Below are 19,842 nucleotides of genomic sequence, written 5' to 3' on the forward strand. Positions count from 1 at the left end.
AGAAAACCACATTTTTCAACACAATTCTGGCATTTTACCGGGGCATACTTCATTTTCACTATTTTTTGTGCTTTCAGCCTCCTTCCAGTTAGTTACAGAAATAGGTTTGAAACCAATGCTGGATCCCGAACAGCTAAACATTTCCGAAAAGTAGGCACAATTCTGTATTCAGCAAGGGGTAATTTGTGTAGATCCTTTAAGGTTTTCCTACAGAAAGTAACAGCTAAAATACAAAAAATATTGAAATTGAGATAAAAAAGAGCCATTTCTGTCCACGTTTTCTTCTATAACTTTTTCCAGTTATGGCAGATTTTTTAAAGCAATATACCGTTACGTCTGCTGGACTCTTCTGGTTGCGGAAATATATAGGGCTTGTAGGGACATCAAAAACCCTAGGTACCCAGAGCCAGTAAATGAGCTGTACCTTGCAATGGGTTTTCATTGTATACCGGGTATACATCAATTCATTTGGTGAAATATAAAGAGTGAAAAATAGGTATGAAGGAAACCTTTGTATTTCCAAAATGGACACAGTATAAGGTGATGAGAAGCAGTGGTTATTTGCACATTCTGAATTCCAGGGTCGCCATACTAGCATGTGAATTACAGGGCATTTCTCAAATAGCCTTCCTTTTTACACACTGTCTTACATTTGGAAGGAAAAAATGTAGAGAAAGACAAGGGGCAATAAATACTTATTCTTCTATACTGTGTTCCCCGAAGCCTCCCAATAAAAATTATACCTCACTTACGTGGATAGGCCTAGTGCCCGCAACAGGAATCGCAACATGGACACATCACATTTTTACATTGAAATCTGGCGTATTTTTGGGAAAGTGTCTAGTTGTTGATTTTGGCCTGTAGCTCAACCGGCACCTAGGGAAACCTACCAAGCCTGTGCATTTTTTAAACCTAGGCACCTAGGGTAATCCAGAATGGGGTAACTTGTGGCACTCTCACCAGGTTCTCTTACCAAGAATCCTTTGCAAACCTCAACATTTAGCTAAAAAAAAAATCCCCACATTTCTTTGTGGGATCACCGTACTGGCACAAATATCCTACAACCCAACATTCCCCTCTGTCACTTGCAGAATACTGGCAGAGTTAACTGTGCTTCTATTATCCAGAAAGTATTGATCCATCCTTTCTCCTAGTTTGACCTTGAAGGCCCCATCCTTCAGGTGTCAGGGATCCATTCTGGGAGCCACTACGTGATCCCGAATGGGGCCAGTGAGCATCACCTTAACCAGCAAATGATCTGAAATACAGTGCACCTTATGCCATGCGTCCCTGAGTCTGCATGCAGACATACGTTGGGTGAAGATATGGTCAAGGCGGGAAAATGTGCTGTGTGCAGCCAAATAATAGGTATAGTGTATTTTCAATGGGCGGTGCTCACACCCCAGATCAACTAGTCCCATTGCGTCTGTGAAGGCCTTTAAAGGACCTGGCTCATCGGGTGGTACAGCCCTGCCCTCACTATCCATTATAAGATCAGTTACAGCGTTCATGTCTCATCCCAGTTTTCGTATCCCAGGTGGCATATCTAGCAGCAAGGCGCTGACTTCAGGGAATGTCCCTGCGTGAAACCGTGGCAGGATGTATAAGGAGCAGATGTTCTGAGTGTGATCTTCCCAACTTCTGGTCAGTGATACATATCTGCCGAGGAGATTGCTGCACATGTGTTTGGGTGTGGAGGGTATGGACTTTATCGGGATTCCTGCACCCCTTGAATCTGCCATGTAACCAGCATGTGAGAAGAGCATTGCCGAGTGTATATAGTGCTTTATAATGATTGCCTCTAAGGTGGGTCTCCTATAGGATGACTAAATCTGAGGCATGCCTCCATAGGTATTGGAGCACTATGTTGCGCTTGATAGTGCTGCGGAGCCAATGATGTTCCAGGTCAGGACGCTCTTCAATGCCACCCTGAGAGACATATGAAATATGTTTGGGTCTGCCCAGGCGACTCTTGAACCCCGGTGTGTACCTTTACGCTTGCCCCCAGTCCCACACTACTTTGCACCACTGGCTGCTCCCGCTTAGTGATACTGCAGCTGAGCAATAATAGAGAAGAAACAAATGTAAAAAAACAAAACATTCGTACTCAACAAATCAAACTTTTCTCTTCTGCCCATCTCCCCAACATGCAGAGTGCATTTCACTCACAACACTGACAAAAACAACAGTGGGACGGCAAGCAGCCTTCTCTGGCTGGGAAGGATATAGACAAAGTATTTATCCCATTTATATTATGTTAGATCCATACCTCTGGTTTAAAGCTCATCAGTGTCAAATCTGCACCCCCTCCACAATAGCAACAAAACCCTCATATAGGGGCAACAGAATGTACGTCACCACCAGGGTCAGCCCCCAGTTCCTATTCACACTGCATCCCAAGTAGTTACAGAAACACCAACTGTTGGTCCTGGGGCTGTTCGCTGTAGGTTGCCGCCTGGAGCTGGTTGTTTAATGTTCTTTAGATGCCTCTTGACTCGGCTGCCTGTCTGGGGGCTTGGCATGCTCGGTTTCTGGCTCATCCCTGTGGCGCCCTCCTCGTGTCTCCCGGTTGTTCAGCTGCCCAGTTATGTGCCACCCCTCAATCCAGTCCCATGCCTCCTCTGATGTGATGAAGTGCCACGACTTCCCCTCCACCACCACCCGAAGCCGAGCCGGATATAGCATCATGTATTTTAGTTCTCTACTTTGGTCTCTACTTTGGATTCCTCCATGGCCGGTCAACCCCTGCACCAGGAAGGGAGTCCCCTCAGGCCAGGGCAGGCCCTCAAGCCAGTCTGACCCGCCAGTTGCAGCAAGGGCTCCCAGTCACTCCACTACACTTGTTCCAGGCACAGGGATCAGTGTTGAATAACCTTCCCTAGGTGCCAGCTTCGTGCAGCCTCAGCACTGCTCCAAATGCACCCCAAAAGCACCTCTTCAGCCTGAAGGAGTTACGGGGGAACAAACTGCCCAGCAGGTCCCCAGGCTTCAGGGGCCCACCCCAGCAGTACAGCCAGATCAAGAGAGTTCACTGTCACTTCCTTGAGTTGCAGACGCAGCCAGATCCCCCCCACCCCCAATCAATGCGCTCCCAGGCAATACTGCCACCTTCTGGCCCCCAACAACGGCACCTAGCAGAAGCACTGCACACAGGCACCCCTCCTCAGTCCTTTTGATGGTCGCACAGGCAGGCATGGCCGAGTAGCCAAGAAATGAACATTTGGCACCATGAGCCCTCAGGTAAACCCCCTCCGCCCAGGTCTCACAGTCTCAGGCCTCACCGTTTTAGTGATAGCCAAAGAAGGGGAAATGAATCTTGAGCCTGCTCCACTGACAGTACCTCAATAGACACCGGGGTTCCTCTGTCAGGCACTCATAAGCTGCCTCTCAAGTGCCGCACCACCTCACCAGTTCCTGGGGTGCTGCAGGTGACAGACACGTGACCTTGCGCTGCCCCGTCGTCTCTGGGCTTCATCTGTATGGTCTGGCCCCGCTTCACCTCCTCTGCTGCCTGGACCTCTGACTTGCTCTGTGGTTTTTCCTTGGGCCACGTCTCTGCTTGTCGGCTGTGTAACCACCTGGGGTTCCACCCAGTCTAGCACTGCACCTCCAGCAGCATCGGAGGGGGAAACAAGGGGAGCTGTGTGGTTCTCAGTTTCAGCTTCTTAGTGCCTCCGTCCTCAAGCTCGCACTTGCCTCGGCCCCGCCATCGATTGAGCAACTGTAGAGATCACAGGGCGAGCTGTAATGCAACGGCATGGTCCCCACAGACTCCCACTTCAGGCATCGTGGTGGCAGGTATCATCGCGGCTTCTTAAATTGTTCCATGGGAGCAGGCCAATAATTTTTGGCAGGGCCATCAATTGGTAGCGCTTTCGCCCGCTACTAGATTGACTGCCCTTTGTCCCAACAATCATTTTCCACCACCACAAACAATCCTTCCTGACAACGTGACACGTGAAAGTGACATGACCACACCCCACCTGTCACCTGACCAGTGACACTGACCACTAGTAATCGCACGCACGGCACGGTCCGTCACCGTGGTGGCGTGCACACTCATTTACTGTCAATCACTCAGCAGTGGTGATGCAGGAAGCCCTTTGCTTTGACTAAGTGTCCTGCCCACCACAGCCGTGCAGGCAGGCTCAGTGCGCCAGGGCACTAAGTCGGCTCGTCGTCACTCACAGTCAGTGCAAGTTCATTAATCATGGTCATGAGGCTGCTGCCCCAGGTAAAAGAAAAATGCACACAACATGCTAATACGAGCCCAAAAAATAGGCACCCGCCAATTGAGTTTTTTTCTCGCACAAATGGGAAAAACGTCATCCATTTATGTGGGAAATAGCCCAATCTGGCAACACTGCAGGTATGGTCGGATTTTGGTACACAACATGCTAATACGGGCCCAAAAAATAGGCACCCGCCAATTGAGTTTTTTTCTCGCACAAATGGGAAAAACGTCATCCGTTTGTGTGGGAAATAGCCCAATCTGGCAACACTGCAGGTATGGTTGGATTTTGGTACGAAAGGCAAGGATTTTAATGCAGCCGCCATCTTGGGACTTGGAACTCCGAAACCGAAACTCATCACAGGGAAACAAATGCCTCTCACACCGTTTGGCCCTGACTGAGCATGTTTTTTCGAAATACTGTTTTGAGGATTGAGACCTTGAGATCATGGAATTTTAGGAGTGAGATTGCAACTCATGGCTAGTCGGCTTGATTACAACAAGTAATATCTGCCTCACTGATATGATGGTGAGCATTTCTGAGCAGGTTTTCTACTATGACCCTTGTCTGTAGAATAGCCTGGAAACAGGAACGAATGTTTTTCCATTTGAAGAATGAGTGGAACCGTTGGCAGTTAGCACGTTCAACTCCTTAGTATATCACATGGTGATATCTGTTAAAAAAAAAACGCAATATTGCATTATCATCACTTGCGGGCATTTTTTTTTATGAATACATTTTTACAGTGTCCCTGGACATCCACAACACACTATATTATCACATGCTGAGCTGTTTTTAAAAACTCAATTTCTGCATCATCACCGTCGATGGAAGACGAATCTTTTCATTATAATCACCCTCTGTAGCACACTAGGCAGTGTATGACTATCCTGATAGGAGCTTAATCAGGCAGAGTGGAAAGTGGTCATAATATGCTGTACGCTACGACCATCTTTGTTGTTTTAGACTATCTGTTGCAGTAGATTAATGACGAGGAGACTCCTATAGCGCTGCTGTGGCAGTAAAACAAACAGCAGCTGTCAGCTGAGCTCTCGGCATTTATTGGAGAAGTTATAAACTCTCACTTGCCCTGAAGCAGTTAAGGCAGTTGAGCAAAAATATAAACTAGGAAACATCGTCGAAATCAATTATTTAATATTCCTTAGATTTGCTTGACAAAAAAATCCACTGCAATCTCTTTTGGTGCCTCATTAATAATCCTGCGCGTGGCAGAGGAGTCGTTTCTCCGACTCCGGGTCGCAGGCTGCAGCAAGCTGACACCTGTTGGCCCGCAGCCGTTGGGAGCAATCTCTGCGCATGTTGGTAAGGCCTGCACACGACAGAATCACTGTGGTTTAGCACGGGAGCTTTGTCTGGTATTTTTGTTCGTGTCTTCCACAAACGAAAGTTCTAACTTTTTAAAGTACGCACCCAGACGTGCCTTGAAAGTTTCAAAATGCATATTTCACTCTCGGTAGCCAACCCGTTAAGTAGCAGTCTTACATAGAACAATCGTTTTTTTTTTAATTTAAATTGAATACTGCATAACAAATCGTGTCTTTCCCTCTCGCCCCACCCCCACAAATGGAAGAGCATATTTCACAACCTTATATTCATTTTTGGCATTTGAAATAGCGCACGACTAGTCCTGTAGAGCTGCGCATCTCTTGACTGAGACTGATTTTATTTATTGCAGGTATATCATTAGTGACACAAGGTGCTGTACCCCGTGCTTTAAATGGGAAGAAATAAGTGCAGGTACTCATTAAATTGAGCTAAGGGCGTGGCTAGTGGGCAGGGTTAGAGGCAGGGCAAGACATGATAATAACAATACATTTCTATTGAGTACTAATTTTGTTCTTGCATTGCCCTTGAAAGTAGTCTCAAACTTCTCATATGTGCAGGTTAACAGCCACATGTGCTAATATGCTAATGAAAAGTAGTGTAAACACCTGCTGGGAGCAAGCCCAAAATCATAATGGAAGGAACATTTAAACCATGAATGTAGCCAAGCCATCAACAGCACTATTAGCACCTTCAGGCTAAAATGCAGTGTGCCCTGGGACAAAAGAGACTCTGGAATAGCAGCATTAATAGTGAGTTCTATACCAGTTGCAGGACATACCAAAACACGTGAGAAATGTATCAATGTAAACAAAAATGTTAACTTATTACACAAAATGAAGGCCAAACACAATATGTTAACGTTTCCTTGTTTTGCAATATTTTCAGCTTCTTACTGTCAAACTGTTTCTACTTCCTTGCATTTAGCACAATACTTGTATATTCTTGAGTCCACTCACATACATACCAACAAGCAAACATGCGCACACAAAAAATTTCACATATTTCTTTGAAATTACCTCCTGAGTGTTCTGATTCTCTTCCTCTCTGATCCCGCTTTCTCTCTCACACACAAACACAAGCAAGCAAACACACACAGAGACAAATACACAAAAGGTTCACTTGGGATTATTCCTGTGTTACTGCACACTGACAGTGTGACTGTGATTGACAGTAGTGCCTGAATGGGCCCTACTTTAGCAAGCACAGCAGGATGGCGAAATTCCCGATACCCGGACATGCCTTGAATAATGCAAATGAGCGACTGCTGAAGAGTTCAGCAGTGGCTCAGGTAAGGGCTACAGAGGCGCTTTGGCTGTCAAGAGTGCTGTACAGATCGGTTCCACACTGATTCAAGCTCAGCAGCACTAGCACCAATGAGCTTACATTTCATGAGTACCAGTACTCTCCTTGGGGGTAGAGAAGTGCCGGTACTCAGCTTAGTAAAAATAAGAAGTGCCGGTACTCAGTACCTGTGAGTACCGGCCCATTTAAAGCACTGGCTGTACCTCCTGCCGTAACAAAACCTTAGTGGTCCCCCCTGCAAGGAATGATGAGCCCCCCACCCCCACAATGCCCATTCCCTCACAGTCGCCAACCACCTTGTAGAAGTACTTAACCTTTGCCTCCCACATACACTTGACCTCAGCCGGAGTTTCCATGATTACATGCACACTAAAAATCCAGCCATGTTCATGTTTTTTCTTACAATATTATTATTTTTATTAACAAAATGTAACTTTAGGGTCAAAGTGAATGTTTTCTTTCACTGACGCCTAAATAAGGAAGTAGGGTTGTAAGGGATGTGCAGATGCAAATTAAATTTAGTCCCAAAAGGTGAAGATTAAACAGGTTATTTCTGGTTTGGCAGAGCAAATTAATCTACCATAAATTCGCAGTGCTCCCATTCTATAAAACTGTCAGTTCTATTTTCATGTAATGCCTTATTCTGAGTGTCCAGGGGTAGTACCAGTTTATCTGTGACTTAATGTGTGTCCCCACTGAAGTTCACTTCTAGGGACACCAATGATAGTCTGGATAGTGGTAGTTTAAACTTCATGTATAGTAAAACATGTGGCAAAACAAAGCAGCCCATTACAGTGCACTCTTTCAAGCCGGTGCCAGCTTCAGGGACGGACCTTGCCCTGAATTCAATTGTTCAGCAAACAAAGTTCACGATGCACTCCAGGAAGTGTTTTTGCAATTTATTTATCAAGCATACACCAAGTTCTCCACCACCAACGCGTTTTGACTACATGTCTTACTCACGGTATAGTGAGTCCATCTTCTATTGCTACTATATCTACTCGACCGTACTCAGCTCATTAAGAGGCCTTCTGGGAGTTGTAGTTATTCGATGCAAACATGAATATATAGTGAGTTGTAATAAAAATAAATTGACAAACTCAATAGTCATTAATATGCTAGCCACTGTCACAAACTATGGATGAATTACATAATTTTGAAACCAAAAGAAATTTGAAATTACACTAAAATATCACTCCATCTACCCCATACCAATATTTCTTGTTATTACCAACCTCTTTTGTTCATTGCCTTGTCATACCTGCTACGTTATTTTTACTGACCCATTTTATATTATTCTTTCAATCTTTTAGCAACTTTGTATTATTTGTTGGTGTGGGACCTTCATATTAATCGTTTATGCAGAGTATGGATATACCTTCAGTCTCCAAGTATAAAAACCATTTCACTGCAGTACCTCTTCCTTTCTCAAAGTCAAGTTCACATATTGATGTGTGAAAACGCACAGATGGTGTTGTATATCTCTCATATCCAACACAATTAAATCCACATGTTCTACCTAATATTGGTATTGGAATATGCCTGTGAAAAAATGGATAAGTGCCCTTTATGGTATATGGGTCAATATGCTCCTGTTGCTCAGAGCAAGGTCATGCTTTGTGTCTAAACAAGAAACCTAATTATACTTTTCCACAGTAGAGTGTTTTATGCTCTTATTGTTTTCCAATAGGTAATTCTTTGTTTCTAAGGTAAATCCTACTTGTTCTTATTCACCATGAGATGTTACCAATAAAGTGTTGTTCTTAGGCCAACTTAAACTAACTTCTATCAAAAGGAATTCGCAGATGTAGTGCTTTTGCCATCACATGGCAAAGTAATATATGCAGAAAAATGTGTCACATATTGTTGTGAAACACCCTGTGGCCCTATAGTAGAGCTGCAACCGTATTCTCAGATAATCCCCAGAGCCAGGATACAGACCATACTGTAATCTCCCTTAGTTGGAAGGTGAACTGAGAAGGTGAGTTGGTAATCCTAAGGAGTGGGAGTCATCACTTCCACCATGTGAAAGTGGAGGGGGTCCCAGTCACTGCTCTAAAGGACGCTGAGACTACCAGGACCATTGTTGTCAAAATGCTAGTTTCCACAGAGCAGTACACTGGCCGTTTCTGTAGAATGACTCCAGCCCCTGGGCAGGACCAAGAATGGGGTGGGGAGGTCACCCATAGTTAGATCCCAGATGCCCATGGACTGCATTCTGGGGAATGAGTTGCCCCAGTGTCAAGGGAACTGGGAAGGGCAGCCACCAAAGGCTCTCTTGCAGTCCAGTTTTCTGGGGATACCACTACAAAGGGGAAGGTGCAGGACCCCAGCAAGAGGGAAAGGAGGAGGGAGAGCCCCACCCCTGTCCTCTGCTGAGCCTGAGGCTACAAACCCTAAGTTGAGTGACCAGTCTCAGCATACCTCCCCTGAACTGGTGGGTGGTGAAGTGGAAAAAGGGTGCAAGGCACCTGGGGCTACTGCCCCCCTACTTTAAGAAACCACAGAGGCTAGAGACCCCAGGATGTCCTGGGGCCTGGCTTTTGACAATAACAGCTGTCAGTGGCCTCTGTTGGTTGCTGTCCTTGTGGTCAGAGTTTCCCCTGTGTTGGAGACCGAAGTCAGACCCAAGGAGTGGACTGGGCCACATCACACCGTTGGCCATTGTGGTAACGTCTGCCTACTGAGATGCACCTGTGAGCAAGGTATGGTTAACTGCTGCACATATGGAGCTCACAGATGAGAAGGTGTCCCGCTCGGTTAGTTCAGTGGGCCCCGAGAGTGTAGCCGGAGGGATCTACCTGGGTTCAGAGGGGCCTAGTACTGGCAAGAGCCCCTGCAGTAGTGGGCCATTGTCCAGGTTCTAGTGCCTAAACAGGGAAGTCCAGCAATGTATTGATTGGCCTACCCTGGCTTTAGGCTGGGAGGGGGTCGTGTTGGAAATGGCCCTTTCTGCAGGGTTCTTCTGACCTCCTGTTTTTGATCTGTGCTGACTTGCTGTCTTTAGGACTCTGGGCACTTCACCACTGCTGACCAGTGCTAACGTGCAAGTGCTCTCTGTCTAGATTGTGTTGGTGATTGGTTTATCCATGATTTACATATTTGATTTACTAGTAAGTCCCTAGTAAAGTACACTATGTGGGCCCTGGCCCTTTAAATCAAATGCTACTAGTGGGCCTGCAGCACTTATTGTGCCACCGACATGAGTAGCTCTGTAAACATGTGTCGGACCTGCCACTGCAGTGTCTGTGTGGGCAGTTTTAAACTACCAGTTCAACCTGGCAAGTGTACCCACTTGCCAGGCCCAAACCTTCCCTTTTCTTACATGTAAGTCATGTATGTCACCCTTAAGGTAGGCTCAAAGCAGCCCCATGGGCAGGATGCAGTGTATTTAAGAGGTAAGACGTGTACTGGTGTGTTTTACATGCCCTAATAGGGAAATACTACTAAATTCGGTTTTCACTAATGTAATGCAATGCCTCTCTCTGCCATAGGGTAACATGGGGTAACATCCTTGAAAAAAGAATGCAGTGTAATTTCCCATTTGGAGCAGATAGAGATGTGGAGTTTGGGGTCTCTAAACTCACAATTTAAAAATACATCTTTTGGTGAAGTTGGATTTTAAATTGTAAGTTTGAAAATGGCTCTTTTGGAAAGTGGGCATTTTCTTGCTTAACCATTCTGTGCCTCTGCCTGTCTGTGGACTACACTTCTGAGTCAGGATGGGCTGTTTGTGAATTCAATCTAGACAGTCGCACAAAGGGAGTAATTTGCATATCCTGACGGGTCTCCCTGGGCTTGAGTGGTGAGACGAGCTGACACTTGCACATGAATAGAGCTATGCCTGTCCTTACACAAAGCAGTCTTCAACCACCTGGGGTGTGTCTGGGACCAGGGCAGGAAACGCAGAGTCTTGTGCACTGCAAAGTCTTTCCTTTGAAGTTTTCCCACTTCAAAGGCAGAAATGAGTATAAGTTTCGGACCTCTAAGACCACAACATTAGAACACTTTAGAACACTTCCCAACTGACGACATTCTGCCAAGAAGAGCTAGATGCTGTAGGAGAGACTGCCACTTTGCCTGTTGCTTTGCAGTGCTGGTATGCTGCTTCTGTCCTGGGAGTGAAATGACTCGAGTTTGCTTTCTACATCCTGCTCCCAAATGTTCTCCAAGGGCTTGGACTGGGCTTGCCTCCTGGTAGAAGTCTCAGGGACATCAGAGTCTTCATCTGCCAGCATCAGGGCTCTCTTGTTGAGAGTCCTGACTCAACAAGTGGTGCCAAATCCAGTTCCTGGGCCTTTGGGAGTGAGTTATGGTGTAACCAAGAAAAAAACAAGTCCATTGACTCCAAAGCAACTTTGGAACTGGCGCCGCTGTCTGCACCGGAGCTGTGGTCCCCACCGAGTGCAACAACTGTGACCGATGCTGCTGCAGCGCCTCCAAAGACCCGCCACAATGTGAGTCCTGAGTGCCATGTCACGACGTCGGTGACACCCAACTCCATCACAGCATCTATGGCCCCGTGGTGTTCTCGCGACACCGCAACGTCAACACCTTATGTCTTGAACTGCTGGACTCATCAATCCCGCCAGATAGTAACCAACCGATGCCTCGCCACAGACACTGTATCACCTACCCTGCAACCGTAAGGAACTAACGCCTCACCTCCCGGTAAGAAACCAACACCTCAGTTTTCAAGTAATACAACAAAAAGCAAAAAACAAGCGAGGAGTAAAAGAAACAGAGGCCCTCAAGGGAAGAAAACACTGCAGCTTCGTACATGACAGAAAAGTTTAAGAAACACTTTGTGCATCATTTCCATTTAAATGAACCAGAATAGTATATAATAGATAGGAGGCATCACATTGAACCCACGCAGGCAGAAAAGTAATGACTCATATGCCAGGTATGGTAGTATAGTCGGCCGAGTGGAGGCCCAGCAATCTGTACACAGAACGAAGCGGGGCGAGACGCACTAGTAGTGTGAGGATTCAGGATTGGCAGGGCAGGGGGTGACAGTCAGTCTGGAATATCTGGCTCTAGGGAGTGTAGGTAGTTCCGCAAAGGAGACCATATGTCTTTGGGTTAGGAGGTGTGGGGCTGTAATTGCACATAGTCCTTGGGAACTCTCTCACACCTAGCCATGTTTTTAAGCTAGGCAGAGTCCTTACAGGTATGTCTGCTACCCCGATGAAGCGCTATCTTCCATTTTGCAAGTAGAAGGGCAATAGCTGCAAACTGTCAGGTGCTTGGTGAGATGTCATGTGCGTACCCCAGTAAAGCAATCAGTAGCCCCGGTGAATGAATTTGAATTGTAGCAGTTTGTTTATGGTTAATTGAGACTAACTTGATTTGAGAGCAGCAGTATGACCAAACTTTATCGGAGAGATTAGTACCCAGGTCTGCCACAAATGCTTCCCGCACCTGCTGAATGGGGCCCGGTTTGAAGGCAATACAGGCACGGTATATCCAGGAAACTAGTCTGTTGCCACAGGGTCGGTGATGAAGAATGTCAGAGGTAGGAAATTGTACGGAGCCAATGGACAGGAAGCACCTTGGAGTGTAATGTATGATGGAGTATGTTAAGTAGGAAATGGTCCAGGTGTTTAGCATTATGGAATCGAACACCATCTAAATGAGAGAGAACATGACCATCTGGGAAAACATCACCCACCGTGTGGATCTCATGGCGAAGGAGGAGTTGTTGTACCATCTTCTCTGTGGTGAGTGGGAGCCAGGGAGTGTCATTTAGTGGTATGTACGGGGAGTAGAAGAGACCTCACCCCCAGGACGTGGCAAAGCTTCCACTAAGCCCAATTGGTTGTGGAGAGCATCTGTATGTCACTGGGGTAGAAAGGGAACCCCTCCGAAGTATGGAAAAGAATGGAAGCCCATCAAGTTGATCTCTGTGGCCTGAGGTAGGGAATCCTTGCAACGAGATGGTACCAACGGTATGTATACTGGCACTGGGCTGCGCTCGTAGGGAAGGGTTAGTATGTCACAACGAATACTGGGATGGCGGCCGGTCCATATTAGACCATGAAGTGTGTCAAAAAAAGTAGCATCAGAGGAAGTGGAATATTAAGAAACAGGTATAGGAACTGGGGGAGGGCCACAACAGGGGCTGCGGGTGTTTGTTTGTTTGGGGTTCAGCTGAGATCTGATGTGAAAAATTGAGCCAGTTGTTGATGCAGGGCTAGATAGCATAACATACAGCTGTCTTTTTAAATAAAATGTATTCATTTCTTGTGAATACTTTTAACTGCAGATTTCTCACCTTTTGAATATCCTCAGGTGCCAAACTGGAGCCGGATAACTTCAACAGCAGTGTTGTGGTGCTCTGCTTTGGCTTAATACTGCCCTGGAAGTGAGTGACTGAAGCCACATATAAACTCTACCCCTGCGCAGTAACACCAGTTCCTTTCTTTCCTCACCTTCTGTCGGGATCTGGAGTTCTGCTCCCAATGTTTGTTGATTTCCAACAATTTCCAAAACAATCAGACAGTATGCTAGGGAAGGATGTCCTCTACAAAAACTACAGGCTTAAAAAAAATGCCAATACTGCTGGAAGCCAATGTCGGTCATGGATCCCCACAAACTGTGTCTATGGTGTCTGGGATCCAATCATGACTTCTAATTCATGCGACAAGTGTGTGCCCTTATACACCAAAAGGCAATCTGGAACTGGGAATCAATTCTCTACATAGCAGAACACAAGAAGAGTTAATTGTCAAAGCACAGGTCACACTCTCACGCCTAGTCGCTGCCCGATATCTGTCATTTGGTTGTTTCTACGAGTGATCCAATTCCTGCTCCAAGTCGTCAGGTGAGTCAAAGTCCAGGCATAAACACAAAAAGTTGAAGCAGCATTCAGCTCCATCCTTGCCAGTATATCGCAAAAGAAAAGGCATGAGGGCATCAAGATGAACATCACACCCTTTCAAAGTTTCCCATTCCATAACTGATTCTTTGACAGGTCCCAGCACAACCTGAGTTTCTGGGCCATTGTCAATCCTGCAACAAATAATTGCTATCAAAGGAGGCCAAAATGCAAATCTTTGGTGCCATTTAGATTCTCTCTGGTGCACCTTGAGGCCCCATGAAGCCACAGGGGCCTCTAGTTAGATTACCACTGTCCGGTCTTCTCCTGAAGCCATGTGCCCCAAAGGGACCTGTTACCAGGCCTGTAACGACTCTGGTAGAGACTTCCACACCTGCTCTAAGATCCATGCTAGTTCCCTTTGCACCAATGTAGATATCCACCCCACCTGCCACTGAGCTGCATGTGCCTTCAGTCAGATTGCTGGTGACAGGTCATCCTCCCACACAGTCTATCCCTTTGGGAACTGTTTCTGAGCCCATGCAATTCCTATAAAGACTTCCACACTGGCCCCAGGGGCCATGCTGGTTGCCGTTGCTGAAATGCTGATACCCACTGCACCACTGCTGATAGAAGACCCTATAACAATGCTCATGTGGAACTCTTGATCAGCATTGGCCGGAGCTTGACCAATGTAATGATATGAAATCTCACTAGAACAACTGGTTGTGAAAGTGCCTAACTCTAATCTGATGCTTTTACCTTGGAGCAACAATCAGCAGAGGTTCCAGTCTCTTTTTGGCTCTGATTCTAAACATATTTAAGAAACACCAGGATCCCTCAGGGCACTGATGATGAGGAGGAAGGATTGTGCTACTGCCCGTTAACATGTTATATGATGTTCATGTGTAAACCGGGTGTTATCCCGATGATGCACTATGCTTGAATTTACAAAATGCCAGTAAGAGAGACCCCTTGCCTAAGATGGTGCTTGGCTTATCACATGGGCCACCAACAGAAGAAGGTACCTTGTTTGCTTGCATTGGTGATCCAGAGGGGCAGCGTTGGTGCCAGCTATGCATTTGCCTTCAAGTGAGACAAAAAGAAAAAAAACGTTCCAACAGTAGCCAATGTCATCTGAGTGCTTACTACCATTTAATGATGCCCTTACTGATGTTTTGATCCAAAACCTATTCTTGCCTGCTAGTCAACCACCCAGTAGCCCCGTAACAAACACCTGCGTCCGGTCACCGGAACTCGTAAAGTAAACACTTTACACCTGAAAGCCACATTGTGCAGGCTTCAGTAGTAAGAGCAAACTTATTTCCTTCCGGCCGACCTTCCATATAGAGAATTCAAGAGAACTGAATTATTTGGTAAAGGAAGGCTCTCTTCTGAAAGCTTGGCCCTTCTTTGCTTACTGGGCAGTTACACAAATGCTCTGTGAGACAGGGCCTGTGAGATCTTGCTGGTGGTCCAGGAAGACCACGGGCATCTCTGGCTCAGACGTTATGTGAAGTGCAGGATGTAGCTCAGTATTTAGTCTGTCCAGACTTTGGTGCTACTGATTGCATTGGTAAAGCTATTGGCATCAGTGTTGTGCTTAGATGGCATGCATGCAAGGATGAGGTTGACTGGATTTTCTGGAGATATGCAAGCTTCCTCATGGATGTGCCTTTTGATGGTTACAGACTCTTTTGGAAAAAAACAGACTATGTGCTGAAAAGATTTGAAGACAGTTAAGACACTACAGGCCTGTTGTGATTAGTGCCACCACAGAAACTGTTGTCCTATCAGTTCAGAAAATTCATTGGTTATTCCAGGGGATTAGCCCATAAACAGTGTCAACCTTTAACCAGGGGATCCACAATCTAGTTAGTCCTTTCGGGGCTGTCGATTTGGCCTTGGCATACACCACATAGGGCAGCAGGGACAACATTCCTCCAATTCCTGTTCCCCTGCCTCTTCGGCAACCAAACACTGTAATCTATCCTCAGTGGCTCATGGGAGGCAGGATTCAACATTTCCTTCCAAGCTATAAATGGTCTTACAGGTCATTCAAAAGGCCTGCCCTTCGTTTTCTCCTCCCCCTGTCTTCCACCCATACCAGAGTGAATCCTGGAGGCAAATATTGTAATCTCCATGCGTACTGTTGAGCAGAGACCCGGATTCTGAGAAAGGCTAGAGATGCTGTTCCTGCTGCTTCCTCGTCCTGAAAGAGAACACAGCCTCGGGCCAATCCCAGACCTTCCCTTATTGAGTACCTTCCTACAGAAGGACAAATTCAAGAAGCTCACACTAGATCCAATTCTATCCTGGGGGAGCAACTAGCAGAAGTGTAGATCAGAGGTCTCTAAAGTCCAGTGGAAAAGCAACTCCAAATGCGTATTCTGGAGCTGTGGGCAATGAGCTTACCCTTCATGCCATCCATCAAGTGGAGGCTGTTACAGGTTCTCAAGGACAACATTCCAGCCGCCGATTGGTACTGAAACAAGCAGGGCATGGTAGAATACTGAGCCCTGTGCCAGGAAGCTCTACCTCTGGATGTGTTTGGAACAACAGAATGTCTTCCAGTCACTGAGCTAGATCTATTTCCCACCAAGGAGAATGTGCAATATCAGCAGTTTTCCATGCTGGAGTTTCATCCACGGCACTTGCTCGGAAATGCGTTTCAGGTGGGATGGAATAAGGGACTCCTCTATATATTTCCACTGCTATCTCTCCTGTCTCGGTACTGAAGGAGATGATTAGGAAGGAATTGGGCCAAATCATGTTGATTGCCCTGGACTGGGTTAGAATAGTGTTTTACCCAGAACGTCTGAACGTGTACCCACTGATACTGCTACTAGCACAAGGGCAGGGTCCGGCACCTGAATCTCCACCAACCACACCTCCATGCAAAGGCATTGAATTGTGACTGTTTAATGCATTTGATATGTTGACCGAGGTGATAGATGTTATCCTTGCTGCCTGACCCCCTTCTACGGAGTATGTTTACAAAAGGCTCTGGGATGAACTTGGTGCTTGGTATGGTGCCTGGGCTAGCAATACCTTACAGGCCAAATTTTCTATTTTTTTTGCTTGTCCCTTTTTTGGCCAAGCAAGTACTTGCAATACAGTGAAAGCTTACTTGTTGGCCCTCTATACATTTTACTGTCCTTGTTCAAATCATCAGTTGAGATACATTTCATCACAAGTTTGACAAATAGGTTTCCTCACAAACTATGTGTGATTCCTCATTGGTACTTCACCCTGGTTTTAACAACCTTGAGGTTCTTGCTCTTGAAGCCTATGCACAGGTGCTCCTTAAGGTTCTTGGCATTGAAAACAGAGTGCCTTATCACCACCACATTGGCACAGGGAACATCCGCAACGACGACTTCGGAACCACCTTAACCTTGCATGTGCTGTACAACACACATTCGAAACGAAAAATTGTTGTAAAGGCATGTGTAGTATAGGCATTTGTGGAAACAATGCAGTCGTTGTTCCGACCGCGTTGTTCAGGCATCTGTGGTTGGCGCATGCATTGTTCAATCATACATTCCATTGGCACGCTGCACGAGTGAACTGCAGGCACTGTTGTTTCAACCATCCTAAACCACCTGCTTTCCTGAATAGTTGTAGCTCAGCAATAGGGTGGCCTTATTTTCCAAAGTCATAACGCCTTTCCATATTAGTCATTCGATCACTTTGCCAACATTCTTTCAGACTTCTTTCATGTGTGTGACTACTGTATGACTACAGTGGTATTGCATGAGCTTTGCATGTCTCCTAGTTAGGCCTTGGCTGCTCATCCACACTACCGCTAGAGAGCCTGGCTTTTCAGTGTTACAAAAATAAAGGTACTTTATTTTGGTGACACAAATGCCAAAATTAACTTGAAGACTATGCTCCCTTAGAAGGTAAGTAATGCATAAATTATCTACACTAGTATGCAGAAATGGCTGTAAAAACAGTTAGAAGACAGTGTAAATAGTGAAAATCACAATAGTTAGAAATGGGCATAGGGGGAACACAAACCATATACTAAAATAGTGGAATGGGAAAGTCTGTTTCCCACCTAGACAAGTGTAGTGTGTAAAGGGGTGCTGGGAGTATTAGAAAACTCCAAAGGTAATTAATAGACCCCACCCCAGAGCCCTGGAAAGCAGGAGTAAGTCACAGTAACTTTCCTAGAACACACAAGAATGCGAGAAAAAGGATTATGCAAGAACCAGAAGAGACTGCCAAGATACCAACAATGGATTCCTGGACCTGAAGACCTGTGGAAGAAGGGGACCAAGTCCAAGAAGCACTGAAGAGTCCAGGGAGAACAGGAGCCCCTGCTAACCCGGATGAAGGTGCACAAGAAGAACCACTGGTGAAGAACAACAGTCAGTACTGCACCCCGGAAGACGGATGCAGGTTACTGGTTGGTGCAGATGATGTCCTATGCCGGATGGATGATTGCAGTCTGGTTTGCGTCACTGGATTACGTCCACAAGCCTTGGCACAAGCAAAGCACGTGGTTAGCGGAAAATGGCACTGCTCGGGACCATGAGGGACCTGGTGGACCCTACCCAGGAGAGAGAGTCAGAGGGGGCTCTCAGTAACTCAGAGAGCCCTCAGAAGACTAGGCAGCATACAGGAGTCCCCCAGCACAGGGACAAAGAAGGTGCAAAAGGAGGCCCACGCAGCACTACACAAAGGGAACCCACACTGCTAGAGAACCACTCAGGATGCTGTGCGCCGCAGGATAGAGCGGGGGCCGGAGCTGCACAGTGCATGAAGAACTTCATGGAAGGATGCCAACAAGCCTTGGCAACTGCAAAACATGCGGTGCACGAGGGTACTGTCTTGCGTGTGGAGGCAAGCTCTTACCTCCACCAAAGTTAGACCGTAGGACGTCAGGACCACTTCAGTCCTCCACCCGTGATGCTGGATCCAGGCACTTCATCAGGACAGGTGACCCAAGCCACTGGTCATCGCTGCAGACGGGTGCCTGCTGAAGCAGGGAAGTGACTCCTTCATTTCAGTGGAGATTCCTTTGTTCTTCTGATGCGGGCTGAAGACAGTCAGTCCTCGGAGGATGCACGACCTGGAAACAGTTGCAGTTGCTGGCAGGAGCTGAAGATACAATGTTGCAGAAGTTGTCTTTGCTTCTTTGTTGCAGTTTGTAGAGTTCCTGGAGGGTCCAGTTTCAGTTTCTTCAGTAAGGAGGTGAAATAAAGAATGCAGAGGATTCCTGCTGGGGTCTTGCAATCCGAATCTGAAGAACCACCCAATTGAGAGAACCTAAATAGCCCTGAAAGGGGGATTGGTCAGCTACACAGGTAAGCACCTATCAGACAAGGGCTCTGATGTCACGGCCACTCAGATGCTCCCAGAGTTCCCTGCCAACTTGGAATCCAAGATGGCAAAACCCAGGGACACTCTGGAGGAACTCTGAGCACCACCCCTTGGGTGGTGATGGACAGGGAAGAGGTCACTCCCCTTTCCTTTGTCCAGTTACGCGCCAGAGAAGGGACTGGGGGTCCCTAAACCGGGGTAAACTGGATTATGCAAGGAGGGCACCATCTGTGCCCTTTAAAGCATTTCCAGAGGCTCGGAGAGGCTACCCCTCCCATGCCTGCAACACCTATTTCCAAAGGGAGAGGGTGTAACACCCCTCTCCCAAAGGAAATGCTTTGTCCTGCCTTCCTGGGCTCTAGCTGCTTGAGCAACAGTAGGGCAGAAATCTGTCTGAGAGGTGGCAGCAGCTGGGGCTGCCTGAAAAACCTCAGAAGGCTGTAGTGGCAGTACTGGGGGTCCTCTAAGGAGCTGCCAGAGTGCATGGAATCATACAACCAATGCTTTCAAAAGCCTTGGGGTATGATTTCAACATGTTTGATACCAAACATGCCCATATTTGGAGTTATCCCCGCAATCACGAGGTCCGGAAAAATGGTCCTGTAGGTCGTGGGGGAACCTCTGCTAGTGCAGGGTTGCCCTCACGCACAGGTATTCCGCACCCTGCCTTCTGGGCTGGAAGGCCTGCAATAAGGGTGACTTATAAGTGACCTGATGCAGTGTAAATGGCAGTGAAAGGGTGCATGCTCCTTTTCATACAGGCTGCAAAGGCAGTCCTGTAGAAGGCTTTGCATGGGCTCCCTATGTGTG

General features: G+C 46.7%; 1 protein-coding gene across 5 annotated transcripts in view; it reads left to right on the forward strand.

Moving 5' to 3' along the window:
• Nucleotides 1-19,842, forward strand: part of RPAP2 (RNA polymerase II associated protein 2) — a 419,624-nt gene that overhangs the window by 357,797 nt on the left and 41,985 nt on the right. The window lies entirely within an intron of this gene.

Source organism: Pleurodeles waltl, chromosome 4_2, assembly GCF_031143425.1.
Source record: "Pleurodeles waltl isolate 20211129_DDA chromosome 4_2, aPleWal1.hap1.20221129, whole genome shotgun sequence".
Lineage (NCBI taxonomy): Eukaryota > Metazoa > Chordata > Amphibia > Caudata > Salamandridae > Pleurodeles > Pleurodeles waltl.